The sequence below is a fragment of the Xiphophorus maculatus genome, chromosome 10, assembly GCF_002775205.1.
Source record: "Xiphophorus maculatus strain JP 163 A chromosome 10, X_maculatus-5.0-male, whole genome shotgun sequence".
NCBI classification, from domain to species: domain Eukaryota; kingdom Metazoa; phylum Chordata; class Actinopteri; order Cyprinodontiformes; family Poeciliidae; genus Xiphophorus; species Xiphophorus maculatus.
The window spans coordinates 5280804-5296945 of NC_036452.1; the positions used below are offsets into that span (position 1 = coordinate 5280804).

At 35.7% G+C, this 16142-nt stretch overlaps 1 protein-coding gene across 2 annotated transcripts in view; it reads right to left on the reverse strand.

Moving 5' to 3' along the window:
* LOC102227956 (glycylpeptide N-tetradecanoyltransferase 1-like) overlaps positions 1 to 13414 on the reverse strand; it is a 74725-nt gene extending 61311 nt beyond the window's left edge. For both annotated transcript variants that reach the window (XM_023341267.1, XM_023341268.1), the window contains exons 1-2: positions 13343 to 13414; positions 12713 to 12777 (exon numbers count right to left, since the gene is read on the reverse strand). The gene's annotated coding sequence lies outside the window, so the exon portion shown is untranslated. The remainder of the gene's footprint in view (positions 1 to 12712; positions 12778 to 13342) is intronic.
* Between the last annotated feature and the right edge of the window lie 2728 nt (positions 13415 to 16142).

Below are 16142 nucleotides of genomic sequence, written 5' to 3' on the forward strand. Positions count from 1 at the left end.
ATGTTGGTAACGTGGGGTGGTGGTGTACTGAAGGGGTTGCCCTGACCTCCATTCAATCAATGACTCCCACTGGGTCTTAATGCTACTAACTTTAGCGAAGTCACATGCTATGGTATGTTTTAGTTAGGCAAACTGATTTACCATTTTATGATCTGTGCTGATGTTTTTCTTTTTTTTTTTGGCATATCTGCTGAGTAATATTCATGCAAGGACACAGGTCAGATTAAAAAATGTATGAAGATCTTTGCTTGGACCTCAGAGTTATTCTGTTTGCCTTTATATTTTTGCTCTTTTTTCAATACTATCTGGTAAGTCCCTTATGAAATTCACTACACCTGCACAAGGATTCATCTGCAATATGTGAGAATACAGCTCATCCCCAAGGCACAAAAATCCCCCCAAAGTAATGAACAATAAATTTATTCACACAAACCGTTGCTTAGGCTAATGCAGATCTGCTGAACTACATTCTCTATGGACTGTGCCTCAGCTCATTTAAGGCTCAATGTATGAAGTCACATGTCTGGTCCCCATAAACTGCATTTACAGTTACAGTAATGGGTCTAGATTTTTCAACTTGAATGTGGCAAGTGTCTGATAATGAAAGTTGACAAAGCTTTTGATTTTCTCATTTAGCTCCCAACAGCTGCTGTTGTTAAACTTTAACAGTGTTCATTAGGATGTTCAACTAGTAAAGTTTAAATCAGTAATTACTTCTAAGTTTGCATTACTTTTCATCTTCATTTGCTGATGCAAATGCTTTACTGTGTTTTAACAGTAAACCACAGTCAAAACAAGGGGAAAAAAACAACCATGAACAAGTGTGTGATGCCTTATCATGAAAAAAACTGTTAAAAAAAAGCTAGAAATATGTCTATTAATCAAAGTAAATGTGTTTACGAATGTGTGACTTTTTGTAGCCATTTCTATTTGTGTGTGTATAGAAGTTCATTGAGAGGTCAGATCCTCTCTGGCGCCAATCTTTTTAATTCTCATTTAAATGCAGCCCTGATTATCACACTGATAATTACAGACACACAGAAACACGGAGGAAGACGTGGATGTGGGGATGCACACGTGGATGCACATATTTATCATTGGTGATACAACTGATAATGAGGTGAGAAGAAAAGAGAGAGGAGATGCATTAATGCATCAGCCGATGACTTGATGGAAGATCAATGAGAAGCTTTAAAAGTGATGCGTCATCGCATCAATCTAGCAGCTGTTTAGCAATGAAAGTGCAATAACATTAATGTTTTAATTTTGTTTTCTCTGTGGGAAACAAAAATAGTTATAAAGCTTTGAAACACACCACAAGATACCAGGAGTATAAACTGGAAAGCATTAATTATTAGCGATTTATTTCACATCTTGCCACGGATCATTACAGTGTAACTGGTAATGCACTTCAGCAAAGAAAATATGAATTTTTCTTCAATGAACGTTATGCAACTATGTGCTTTTCATAATCAGCCCATATTTACAGAAAACGTATTTGAAAACACAGGATAAGTTAATTGCCACAAACATTCTGTAACTTTTGGCAAGTTTGTCCTTACACTGCCTGCATATGTTATGCATTGCATTTTGACCAGCTCACAATATGTTCGAAGAATATATAGTTGCACGCAGGATTGTCCACCTCCAACACGGGGAACTAACCACTGGACCCCTGGTTGTGGGATTTTGGATCAGCTGATGTAATGCCATCTGCAAATAGCTAAATTCTTGAAACCACCAAAATGCTTCTAATTACCAATTTTAACAGCTCAGACACAAAATATGCCTTAATATGTATATATTTGTCTTAGCACTGCCACAGAAGGTACCATTCACAGTCTTCCTTATCTCTGGACGTACAATCAATAGGTGCAAAAGAAAATGAATGGTGCTCTTGGATTGGCTACTTTACAAAATGTCAGGCAAAAGCATGTCAAGTAATATTGTGTCTAGGTACTTTGTTTTCTGCTCTCAAGCTGCACTTTTTGAAAAATATATTTTAGATATGTGGAACAAAAAGAATAAAAAGCAAGAAGCCAGATTATTCATATATACTGAACTTCTACAAGAAGTGATTTAAATCTACATAAACTTCCACTTTTAATGTCTACTGCAGCATTTAATTATTCTACCTCTACAAGACAAGCCTCTTTATCGCCTAGTAGAGCACTATTTGGCATTATGGCCTTCTGTAAACAAAAACCACCTTCTGGCAGTGTTCATAGGGAAACCTAGCATATTCTCAACAAATATTCTGAGAGAATTCTGACATGATGAATTCTCTCAGGATATTTGTTTTTAAATTAATTTGATGTCATCTAATGCATTTTAATAATACTAAATCATAATCTAAAGAAACTAGGCAAACGACGCTTGTCCCATATTAAGAAGAACAGCCTGAAACCAAATGATTTCCTCAGCTTTCTGAGTGCCTGTCTGATTTCCCATATTTATTCAGCTGTTTGTGTTTCTTAAGTGTTCATATGAGGTTGCTGTTGATCTGCCAGCCTGTCAGTGATTATATATGAAGTCATATTCTCATATCTGACATTTGACAGAAGGGATACAAATATAAACATGCAGGAAAGATAATCAGAGACAGGAATGTTGCAGAGCTTAAAAAAGATGAAATGCATAATTCAAACGGTTTCATTTGTGTGAATGAGAAATCTGGACAAATCCATTTTTAAGAATTTGCTGCCCTTGATTGAGGCCTTTCTGTGCATTATTTGTAAGTCCTCACTTTTTTTCCTGTGTTTTCTGAAAGTAATTCAGCTACAGGCCAAAAATGTACAAGATAACTAGGAATTTAAACCAAAGGAGTTTGTAGAAGAAAAAAAGAGCTGCCATTGCTGCTCTGCTTGAAATTTTAGCATTTTATTATCACAATACTTCTGTATCTCATTACCGTCTTTATAACTCAAGGTTAAGTACATGAAAAAAAACAAGAAAACATACTTTTCCATCTTATTTAATTCATGTTATCCATATTTGAGCTTGTTTTTAGCTGCCATTCTTTGCCTGTCACTGACTCTCTACTAAACAAGAATCCACTTAAAAAGACATGTGCCAGAACTTGCCGTTATGAATAAACAAGCTCCTAAATAGTCAGTAATGTTTTATTCCTCTCATAATGGAATTGTCTCACTAAGCTAAAGAGTATTATTAATATGAAACACTCATTTGCAAAGAATTTCTGCTAATTTAAGAATACAACGTTTCATCAAACTTCTTGCATGCAAAACCATTTTTTTTATTTCACATATGTCAGAAAGCTCTGAAGACTCCTTGTTTGATGCAAGTCACAGACCAGCATAGACAAACCGTAGACACTTGGCATTTAAATTCATTACAGAAATATGAGAAATATGTAAAATGTAAGACAAAGAAAAGAAGCGATGGACAAATGGATGAATGTGTGGAGGGATTATGGACCAACAAATTGATGCAATAAACTGAAAATAGCCATTGGACGTTTCAGTTCACTGATCCTGAAAACCACAAAAAAAAAAATCAATCTGTTTTTATCCGTCAGCCATGTCTTTATGCTTGACCCTCTTTTTCACTCGTTTTTTCCCCTCCAAACCATCTAGATCCCCTCCATCCGTCCTGCCCACCTCATAAAATCAATCTTTCTTAATCTATCTGTATTTACCACTCTTTTCTGCAAAATGTTTTTTCAACTCTCCTCTTGATCTCAATTCCATTGGTTTGTTGGAGAATTAGAAAACTTAAAATAAAGTTCATTTCACAACCAGGACAAAAATCCATATATCTGTTAATTTCATGCTATTGATCCTTTAGATTGAATTGTCAATGGGAACTGTCATGCAAGTGGCATTGAGACAATTTACATGTAAATATGCACAGAAAACCAGAAACTAAAGATGCACATGAGGCACAGCATATTGTTTCCTGCCAAAAACACTTGCTATTCTGTAAATTGTGAGGTTCTCCATGGATCTGTCTTGTTTATCCAGCACATTCAATAGATGGCCAATAGAGGGCCAGTTCTTGGAAATCTGGAGGCCAAATGCACACCTCAACCATAATGTTGTTTTATGGCAGGATGTACTGTCTTGAAAGAGGCCACTGCCACTATGGAGTACAGTTTCCATGGGGATATATGGTCATCAACATGTCTTAGACAACTGTTACATGTCAAAAGTAAGGTCCATATGGATGGTAAACAAACACAACAACATGATTTATTATAATCTGACAATAAATCGGAATACTGCTGAAACTGCTTTCAGACCTTCAGTAATCTGAACTACAGTAGCTTGTCTGTTGGATTGAAACTCAATTACGTTCCGTAATGATCTTTAGAAACCCTTGACCCTGTCATTAGTTCACTACAGTTGGGTCCTTGGAGTTGTTCCTTGTGAGAAACTCTGGCTCAGTCATCTAACCATTACATTTTGGCTTTGCTATGCCTTCTCATTTTTCTACTTTTGAACCAATCAACAAGGTGGAATCAGTCTTACACTGAAAGATCTGCGTTTATTGGTCAATGGAACTCTTGCATATAACTGTAGTGGAATTTCCCTGCCAAAACATACTTCTCTATGATTCAAAAATTCAAGAAAGATGTTCACAAATTGTGACACTACATGTATCACTGCTTTGTGATACACAAACCGTGAGACCAACAAGATCTCAGGCACATATGATCAATTCAATCAAGAGGTTTTTTTTTAGTTGTTCATTAAACCAGGAAAGAAATCAAATTGCCTTTTTGATAACCAAGAATCTACACTGGTGTATTTAGACACCGGAAATACCATCATCATCATCAGCTCAACAAATCATTGGATACAGAAATGTAACAAAGATCCAAGGGATACAATCAAAGTAAAAGTTTACTACTGTAAATTTAAAAGAACAGTGGAAGAGGATGCTATTAGCAGTTGCCACCAAATTCTACAGGGAGGAGATGGTCAAAAACCCTCAACTGACAAAAAAAAAAAAAAACCTGCGGCAAGAGTTTGTTTTCAGTTCCACAGTCAGGCACATTCTTAACACTGAAGGCCTTTATGCCTGACCTCCAAGTCATACACCAATACAGAAGGGAATTCATCTCCACTTAGTTGGTTACGCTGTGATGTTTCTTTTCTGACACTGTAAATATTCAGTGTTCATACGACAAGCATCATGCGATGCCATGTCTTCTGTGATTCACCAGACCTTCAAACTGAACAAAAACCCAAAGCAGACCTTAAAGTCCACCCAAGCACTGATTTAGAAGATGTCCTAAAAGATCCAAATGTGACCATAGGGGCCACAGATGACTGGCACAAACTCTATTGAGAAACTTCTGGTGGGATTTTAAAATAGATGGTTTTAGCACACAAACCAAATGAAGTCAGTAAACTAGAGGCCATTGCCAATGAGTTTTTTATACCCACTAATTATGTCATAAACTTTGTCTCTTGACAGAATCATATGCTCAAGCGCTGTTTCGACTTGAGACAGGTCCTGTTCTGTTGTTGTTGAAAATCTTATTTTTTGTAACAGCAGCGAAATTAGCGCTTGTGGTAAATACACATCTAGAAACACCTAAAATAAACAATTTGTGGTTAGAACTGCCAATTAGTAATACAGTCTTTTATCCTATAAAAGTATTTTTTTTCAGCTATACATTTTGTGTAATTTTAGGACTTTATTCAGTTTATATCCTCAGTTAATGTATTTAAAACCATGCTACTTCATAAGCTGTTGAAATGGCTGAGCATTAGTGTTATTCACACTTTTGAAGTAGCAAAATGTTAACTAATGTTATCATTAGTGGACATTAGTAACATAAGACAAATATGGTGCTAGCAGTCTCATCTCCAACACTCTATTATGTTCCAGACAGGTTTTGATCCATTTTTTAAAATTAATTTTGTACATAAATAAATAAAAGACGCTGTCAGAGATAAACAGTCAAACTAAGGATGGAAAATAAATGTTACATATCGGATATGACCTTTCATGGATGTTCTATTCATTTTTAAGAACTAGAACAAAAAAGTATATGGGTGATCCTAAAACGTATAATTATCTTATTATTCACTACGTGCAAATACTGTATCTAGTTTTCACTTTACTAGGTATGGCTCCACTTGTGAAGGTGTAAGAGAGATAATATGTTATTGTAGAAAAAGATGTTTATCTTCTGGTAAACGATTTTACAATACATACTTCTCTAAAGTTTGAATGTAGTCACCACTTAGCAGGTTTTAATGATCTAAAAACATTTTGCAAAGTCCTAGTGATAACCTATTACCTCGACAATTCTTGCTCATCTCCAAATGTGAACACCCCTGTTTGTGAAAAACTATCCTTCAAAGCAGATCAATAACAAATTTGGTGCAATCATGCAATGACAATGTTTACAGGGGAATCTTAGAAGAATAAACTACATTGTTTGACAGAACACAGTAGAATGAAGCTGTAATCATTACAAACACTTGATATCAGTCTTTGTTGAAAACCGCACCATGTCTCTAGTTTTAGTCATTTTACCAACAAAATGACTAAAAATAAAAGCATTAAGAATCAATCATTTTCAGTGGAAAGCATATTAAGGAAAAATGTTTTATGAAGGAAAGAGAGCAGAGGATAAAACAGTGTGTTGAAGGTTATTCAGAAAACTGGACCCTTTATTGTGCAATTCAAAAAAAGCAATTATCCTTTCTCTGTTACTGATTAATAGAGAAACTTAACATTACTGATTGCAATCATATAACCACACTCACTCTAAGCAGGGTGGAGCTACAAAAGTTGCAACTAAAACTTTAAAAATCAAGGACTGTGGTTTTTCTTGGTTTTGATAGTGGAATGTGTTGGTGTTGAAGAAAAAAAAAATCACCTAATATCCCTAATATGCTCTACTGACAAATGCGAAATTGCCCATTTCCCATTCCCAGTTTACATTCTTCCAAACTGATGGAAGAATGTAATACCTCATCAGACTATCGTGTTTCTGCCTTATAGTTTAATGTGATTTTCAATGGAAAACTTTAATACATATTGGTTATTGCAGCACCATAGATGTTATGTACATATCAAAAAAATTGCATTACATGCATTTTTTAAATACGCCAGCACACATGATAAGAAAGTACACAGTGTGATGGCAGTTTAAGTTCACCTTTGCTGCTTCTGCTGGAATTTACAGGGAAAGAAGAGCCAACGTTCAGTTAATTTAATTTATTTGATTAAAAGATCATCACTAGTTTGACAGTTGGTATAAAACATGCATTATCACAGTTTGTTGCCTTAGAACAGTGGTTCTCAAATGGGGGTACGTGTACCCCTGGGGGTACGTGGAGGTACGTGAAGCTTTTCAAAATATCTTTAAAAAAATCAGTAGGCTCCTCATAAGTCTTGGGAAAATTTATTTTGTAAAAAGTTCGATAAAATATAAATGTGTGTTCATGCACTGAATTTTATATTCAGTATTTAGTTTCAATATCCTTTAAAATAAAACGGTTTGACTGGCTTTATACCTTCCTGGTGGTCACCGTCTTCTGTTTTTCTTTTTTGTTTAACCATGCAATGTTTGCAATATGGATGTATTTGTCAGGTTCACTGATATAAGTTGTTTGGCTTTAATAAATCAGACAGTGATTTTACAGCACTGTATCTCTTTTTAATTCCAAAAATGTTTTGCCCGTGTCAGGGGGTACTTGACTAAAAATATATTTTTAAGGGGGTACATCACTGAAAAAAGTTTGAGAACCACTACCTTAGAACATGCAGATGTGTGTTACCATAATGCTAAGGAGGACAGACATCAGCAATGATCGAAAATAATGATTAATTAGTGCCTATAAATCTGAGAGTGATTATTAGGCTCAGTGTGGGGGAAACTGAGAAAGATCCGATTCTAGAGCAGACAAATCTACAGATAAAGCTACACCAGCTAGTGCAAAGCAGAGAGGTGTGACTAATGCAGGACATCCTCTATGACCCAAACAATAACAGCTAGACTTTCTTGCAAAACCAGTAAGTGTTTTAAAGTATTCATATAAGGCTAAATCAAAAAATACAGTCTTTGTTTTAGTATTAGTGAAACCAGGTACTTTCTTCAAGAAACAGTCTTAAGGTAAGCTTGAAATAACAGGAGAGTCATTGTGGACATTATTGTTACTTTGTAATTTAAATTACTTACTTTTGAAATAAAGTGCTCCATATTAAGGCTTATTCAGTAATCAGATTTCTTCTTCAAGGTAAATGTAGCAACAATGATCAGCACAAAGAGATTCCAAACATGGTGGCAGAAGAAGGATGATTTGGTATTTTTGTCAATGAACGTCTTTGTACATTAATGCACTCAAGAGTCAAATGTAAGTCTATCTGTCCAACCATTAAAATTTTACCCAAATTGTGTCGGATAAAGGGACAATAATCCCAACACGGAAACAGATGCACAAGAGAATGGCTTTAAAATAAAAAGATCAATGTGTTGTGATGTCCAAGTCAAAGTTCAGACCACAAAGCGATTAAAACAATGTAGGGCCATAACTGAGCAGTGAATAGAATAACTTCAATGTAGAATACACCAGATTTTTCCCCCAACAATGTCAGAGTCTTCCAAAATGATAAAGATCGTATGTTCAAGTTACTGCAGCTAATGGTGGTTCTACAAGCTGTTGAATTTCTGTTCTTTTTCCCATGACTGTAAACAGATACTGAGCCAAAGCACTGCAACTTTAACACACCGTTTTATCACAGCATAAATTAGGCTAAATAAGAGCTTATGATAATTAATGCTTTTTAATAACTAAAGTTTTAAAACACCGTTATAGCTGAAATCAAACAATTGAAAACAAAATAACCACATGTAAATCATAACATTAAAGTGGAATAGTGTGTCAATACTTGCTTTCCTGAAGATGTAGACAACTAGTTAAAAATTATAGTCTAGCAAGTCCCTCAGGACACATAAATATTCCTACAACTTTGTCCAAACAATCAGTAGTCACTGGGTCCTACAAACACCTGCCATCCAGTCTGAATGTAAAGATAATTTATGCTGGCTGTGAGGGAGATGCAGGCACCCCATCACAAAGCACAGAGCAGGTGCACAGTTCCAATGTAAATATTTCCAAAATGCGTGCATACCCTCAGATTATCTGCCAAAAATGCATTCTCTGTGGCTTTCTGATGAATTAATTAGCCTTGTTATGCAGCTTTTCTCTCCAAGGCAATCACTATCATGAAGGTATGCCCACAAGTGTTACTGATAAGGGCCTGGTGTGTGCAGGCAACTTAGCTAGTGCAAACCAAATAGACAGCAAAGGATAGTGGCTGTGAAGAATTCAGATTGTGATGGATTTATTTTGTTTGGGGTTCTATTCACACAATTTGCATTATTCCCTCACAATCTTTTTGTGATTGTGAATGTTAGTTCATCTCTCTATTTATTGCACACAAAGATTGAACATAGATTTTAATCTTTCTAATAATGGCCGACAGCTAAATTTTACATTATACATGTAATTAGGCTCATAATAGAGTAATTTAATTTTTCTGTGTGTAAGCACAAAGGCGTGTGTACTGTAAATTAAAAGGTATTTTCAGATACCTTTTAATTTACATGGACTACATAACACTGAGCCCCAAAGGCACAAACATAAATGATGTCCACAACCAAATACTGATTCAAAACATGAGCTAGAACTAAAAGATAATCTAGGTAAATTAAAATCCAGTTTCTCAACACATCAATTAAAAAGTTGTTTCAAAACAGAAATATCAGGAAACGGCAGTCTTTCATGATTCATGAGCATCAATCCAAAGTGGCTTGGAGGTGATCAGTCTGTGGGTCTGCTGAGGTGTGAAGGAGACCCAGGTTGTTTTCAGTAGCAACCTATTGCTTTTCTGCATTGCTCAGTCTACTGGTTCTCTTCCTACTTTGTTTTGACAATTCTCCATAGATTGTCTATAGGGCTTAGAGAGTTTGCTGGCAAGTCAGACAGAAGTATCATGGTCGTTGAATAGGTTGTCTGTGTTTTTGGCAGCATGGATAGCTGCCAGCTCCTTCTGGGAGAGGAAATCGGCATCTTCATAAAACTTTAACTTTAAAAATTTAACTGGTCTGAAATTTGCTGGTGCCCAGCTGTGTTGAGTTTGGACTTGATAAAAAATAAACAATGATTATTTCCAAGCAGATGGCTGTCATCTGGTGTTGAACTGCTTTCAAGACAGCAAATCTTCCTCATGATTCTAAAGGTCATGACAGAACATTTGATTTCTGTATTAAAAATAGTTTTCTCAATGCTCTGTCACTCAGGCTGGTATGTAATCTATGCATACATGTAATACATGAGTTTAACTTTTTGAATGAAATTACCAAAATTGTCAAAGATATTCAAATTTATTGAGCTGCACTTGCAAATAAGTGTTAGCTGAATGTTTTAATAATGATGTTCCAGCCATCTGCCCCAAAGGCCTTGATCTATCCATTAACTTTGAGAAAAATAAACCATCTAGTACATTTTGCTTATTTGACTTAGCCATTCAAAGATACAGAAATTCTGCACTGAGCTAATCGGCCTTTTGGCTTTTACTCATACGTCAATCTACAGTAAAGTATCTGTTTTCTTAAAAACAACAAAAAAAAATCCTTTCTAAAGAGGTCTGAGAGGTCAGGCGCAAAAGGCTATATTGCTATTTTCCCATTTCATCTCTTTGCCATCTCTGCTGGGTGATTACATGGTCTACATGGAGCATTGCAATGTATAGTTCTGCTTTACACACACCGCACGACCACAGATGCAGCCAGTCTGCAGGTAAATAATTGAGGAAACATTAGAGCGTAGAGTCAGTTCAGATCAATAACTAATCAGAGGACGACCTTCATACATACATAAATGTATATGTGTAACCACCGTCCAGCTGCATGTTCTCTACCCTATGTATTACTTGTCATATCAAATATTTAGTGAAAGACATTAATGCTTACCTAATCTCTTAACTCCAATAAAATTTACTCAGTATAGCTCTTGCCACTCTTCCATTATGTACAGTGGCTTTAAAATATTACTGTAATCAATGTATTGCTACACGATTACTTTTGAGTAATAAAGAGGAGTACTTTAGGAGAATCAGACTGTTGGCTAAAGGAGCAGTAGTTCCAATTTGAATGATAACAAATCATTTCTATAAGACACTAAACCTCATGACTAGTTTGATACTAAAAATATTTACATTTTCTTAACATTATGCGTGGGTTTCATCTTTCAACACTGTTAACACGTAAATAAAATGGTTAATTCTCTGTGCAGTTTGGGAGAATTAAATACTACACCAAAAGGTAACCACTGCTAAAAATCAGAAGTGTATGATCTCACTGGTTTTTGGTGAAATAGTTCAAAAATCAAATTAAGGTTCACTTTTTATGAATTTTGCAACCAACCTCACTACTTGAAAGTGTCTATTTACCATCCTCTGGTGTTCATTGACCTGCTCATTTATTGCTAAATGAGAACAAATGTAATTACTCTCCATTGTTTCATCATGCAATTCCTTTGCTACAGCTAGCTGGGCCGTTGCCGCTTGCTTGTGGGGGTGAAGTTCCCGCTGCAATGCTGACCTGAGACGCTTTGAAGTCACTTCTCTTAACTGTAAAACTAGGTACACAAGCTCCAAAAATATCTTAAAAATGCTCACTGAATCTATGGTGTTCAAATGTTTGTTCATGAAAACTAAAGCTTCCCAAATCCTTCCTTTGATTAATAATATTCTCCCCAAATGTCAGTGGAACTCTAGTGGACTGTTTTAGCCACAAAGGATAAATTGTGGCATTTTGATGTTCGCCAAACGGCCCACCCCTAAATATCACAATATTTCTTGGCTTTTTTATTTTAATTTTTATCTTTTCAGTGCAACCAAAACAGAACACAACCTTATTAATTTTTGATAATGAAGGGAATCTGTGGCCCAAGTTTGAATTTATTAAAATTTTTCTTTAATCCACAAATGTATACATTTAAGCTCATATATATTTACATGCAAAATCATTCATGTCCAAGCTTTGGCAATAATTTGGAGGTAATTCTTAGTTTACAATATACCAGCACTACTGGCAGTAAAACAATGCTGATACCACTATGCATGACAGCTATTGCAGGGTTCTAAGCGTGAAAGCGTGAAATAACACAAGCTAACATTAAGCGCTTAAAAGCACATGACCGCTAGGCTTAAAAAAAACAACAAAAAAATAACTGCAATTAGCTCAAGCAAATCAAATTAGCTAAACCAACAACAGTGGTCAAACATTCAGTCAGAATTATCCCAAGACCTTGTTGGTGGTTACAAAATTCATGTCTAGATTCAACAATCTAAGGCATGTTTAAAATATTAAGCATTTAGATATTTGATCCTTCAGGTATAATATTGATCTAGTGTACATTATAGAAAATTAATAAATTGCATTCAAGGAAGGTGTGAAAGTTTTAGCATACAGTTCGCAATGTGGTTCAGGCAGATACAAATGCTACATGTAACATTGATTTTAGACACACTCTCACATTTATGTTTTGTAAAATGAACAGCTTAATAATGTTTATGCAACCATAAACATTATTAAGCTTAGAGGGCGTTCCGCTAGAAATTTCTGACAGGGAAGTCAGAATTTTCCAACTACATCTGGAACGTAGCATTTATCCCAGGTACTTTACAATACAATTTGTACAATATTAATGCTTTACGTTACCTTTTGTCATAAACCTTGTTTCCTTTTCTCACAAGTATTGACTTCAGCTCAGTACCATCCTTCACCTAGATGAAGACAACCAATGTATAGTGTATCAAACAGGATACATCAACTCTTTGAAAGCTTTACTGCATTTAGCAACATAATAATTGGTCTGAATATCAGAATTTACACTGATTTTAACTTAATATTGATCAAAAATACAATTACAAGACTTACAAAACTATACAGAATATGACATGGCATTATTCCAACTTCAACCTCTGAATTCCCACACTTCATGAACAAAGAATAGTTTCTCTACCTTCAGTTTCGGCTAGACCCGCTTTACTCTAAAGCTCTAAGCCACTTTATGTATCACCAAGCAACATGCACTGAATAATATACAAACAGTAGCTAAGCAAAACCCCTAAAACCTGGAGTAAGATATCATGGTGTTTTAAAGCACATTACCCCGCTAGACTTTCCCAGCGTGGGTTGACATCCTGCCAATCTAAACCTCAACTGCTAAAACGTACAACTATTAGCAGAAAGTTGCACAGAAACCGTAACAAGGCGCTATTTAATAATCAAATAAGAGGTTAACGTCTTACAGTGTAGTTTTGTTGTGTTTTTTAACTACGTACTGACCAGGAGAACAGTAAAACAGGATTCAGCAATGGTGACCACTGCCCTGTCTTTAGGATCCAGATTGCGTCTGAGGCAAACAGGAAGTCCGCCCAAACCCAACCCGGAAGAAACATCCCCCGAACAAATGTTCCACTTCGCCTCTACTGCTCCCGTCTCAACCTCAGGAAAGCACTAAATGCAGTGAGACTAGCATGCTAAAATACAAACTAAATATGATTTGTTCATTTTGCTATTAAAAAATGTAATAAACTGTATATGGGAAATTTTTTAAAATTACAAAACAACCAAAATAAAGTGGTGACATTTTTAGGTGCACCGCACAGAATCAGCTCTGCATCTAAAGCAGGTTGAAGAGATTCAAATCTTTGCAATTTAATGTAAACAATTAATTACAGAATCATCTGCATAAAAATGATAGAAGCCCTTTCACCAGTTTACAAAGAGGTCAAAAATGTGAGTTGTGCATAAAATGTGCCCTAAGTTTGAACTTTGAGGTATACCTTTTGTGATCTCACGAAAGTCATCTGCTCACATTGTTGTCAAGTAATGTGCAAACCAACAGGCAGCTTGTTTACAGATGCCAATTTTGAAAAGAATATTCAACAAGAGATTGTGATTGACACGATCATGTGGCTTTTATAAGGCAATAAACAGCAGTAAACACTCTTTCTATTGTGTCTGTTGAGTTGTGTTCAGCTGGTTAATGGGTGTGTCTGTATCGCTCTCATACCTTCCTCATCTGCAGGGTGCGGCTGGCAGGTGTGGTCCCAGCTGAATCTCATCAGCAGCAATCAGGAGCAGATTCCAGATGGTTTTCTCACTGTAAAATAGCCCCCCATAAACTGTTGTTTACTGTATTATCATCCTAGAACTTAACGTTTTTCCTCCTCACAATCTGTTCTTTCATCATGACTCATTCCTGAATTCTTTCCATCCTCCTACTTTGTGTGTTTAATGCTAAATTGAGGTAGGATTTGGGGAATGGGCAAAATGGCTATTTTGATTGCTTCAGAATAGAAGTGGTTCCTTAAGCTTGAGGTTTTGCATTTCAAATTTGTGAGTCTTACCACATCTGGGTATGCGGAGCAGAAGAAAACCAAAAGGTTTGACAAATCTACATAGAAACCTCACATGTTGAAAAACCCCCCACAATCTAGCCATCACTCTTATTGTTTTGGCTATAATTAGTAAGAAACTCAAGAATGCAGATTATATATTTTGATTTTCTAACTAAAATATAAGAAATTATATCAATTTTTTCACATTTACCACTTTTGTTGCAGCATTCACTTTTAATTTGTGTTTTTCCCAGCAGCGCCTGAAGGCATAACAGCCGATGAGACACAGGGTGTCATTAAAAAGCTGCACTTTGATTTTTAGCAAATCTGTAACCTGCTACCTTCATGTCATATGGACAACCTCAATGAGACTATTAGATTTTTAACATCTGGTCACATCTGCCTTGAGGTGCAGTTTATATTTATCCTCATATCTATTTTTCACTCCAGACTTGTTTTTGTTGCATCTCTGGGTTCATTTATTTTATTTTTTGTCAGACTTGATTGTGCTTCCTGTGGAAACAGTAAGCACATTACTGTCACCTTGGGTTTATTTGTCCTAAAACACATCAAAGTAAGGCTGACAAGGTGAGCGAGACGGATCACTAACAAGGTTGTTTTCTTTTTTTAATTTCCCGGATAAACAAACTCTAAATTCAAAACTCTTTGAAACACAAATAAACAATCAGGAAAGCCATTTCTGTTTTCCCCGTTACGTTGGAAATAAAGTTAGAAAACCCTTCTATCTTGAATTTATCTTTACTAGAGTTTCTCTAATTATCCTTGTTGAATATTCAAATGTTTTTAACATCAGCTGTCACATCACACAAGATCCATCCATATCCATACATTATCCTGAACAGCTTACAACTAGACATTCCTATACTGTTTATATTTCTGATGGAAAAGACCAATGAGACACCTTTAGAAGTCTGGAAATTATTACCAACTGTCCCCTTAAGCACATCCACACCTATTGTATGTCAAAGGTTGTAAAACAATGTGGCTGTTAAATTCTCCAACTTTATCAAGTAGGTTTCTATTAGTATACGCGATCCGTTTTAATGCAGCCAATATCATACATCAAAGATATGCTGAATGGACTCAGCACACTCTAGACATATGGAATATATATTTGTTTGGCTCTGTGGGTCACAAAAGCTAAATTGGCTCTGTATGCAAATGAGCCGTACATCTAATGTGAAGGAAATGAACCTTGCATTCTCGTTTCTGAGTGCGCATACATTAGAGACCGCATATAAACTCATCTCTGCTTGGAAACTTGACATGTTTTCATGCACTTTTCTCTTCAGGTTGAGACAAAATGGCCAAAACTGTAAAGCGTATGTTTATGTTTTGGTACTTTGTTGTTTGAAGTCTGAAAAATATTGCAGAATTATCCTTTACTGAAAGTGTTTGTGTTCTGCTGCTGTTTTATTGTGTGGACAAGTGAGTGTATGTGTGTGTAACTTCAGGACAATGTGTGCAGTCCAATGGATGAAGGCAGTTTTGTGCTACTATTGTGCACGTAAGAGTATGAATTATTTACTAGTAATATCTTATGAGAATCACATCATATAGACTCCACGAGACAAAGACCCCTGAACTCCATCACTGACTGTAATCATAGCCTTCGGTCAAAGAGTGGGAGAGAGCCCAGGAGAGTGAAATAAAAGTGTCAAATGAAAGTAAAGGGATGAAGGAAAGGAAAGCAATCATTTTATTGATGAATCATTTCATTT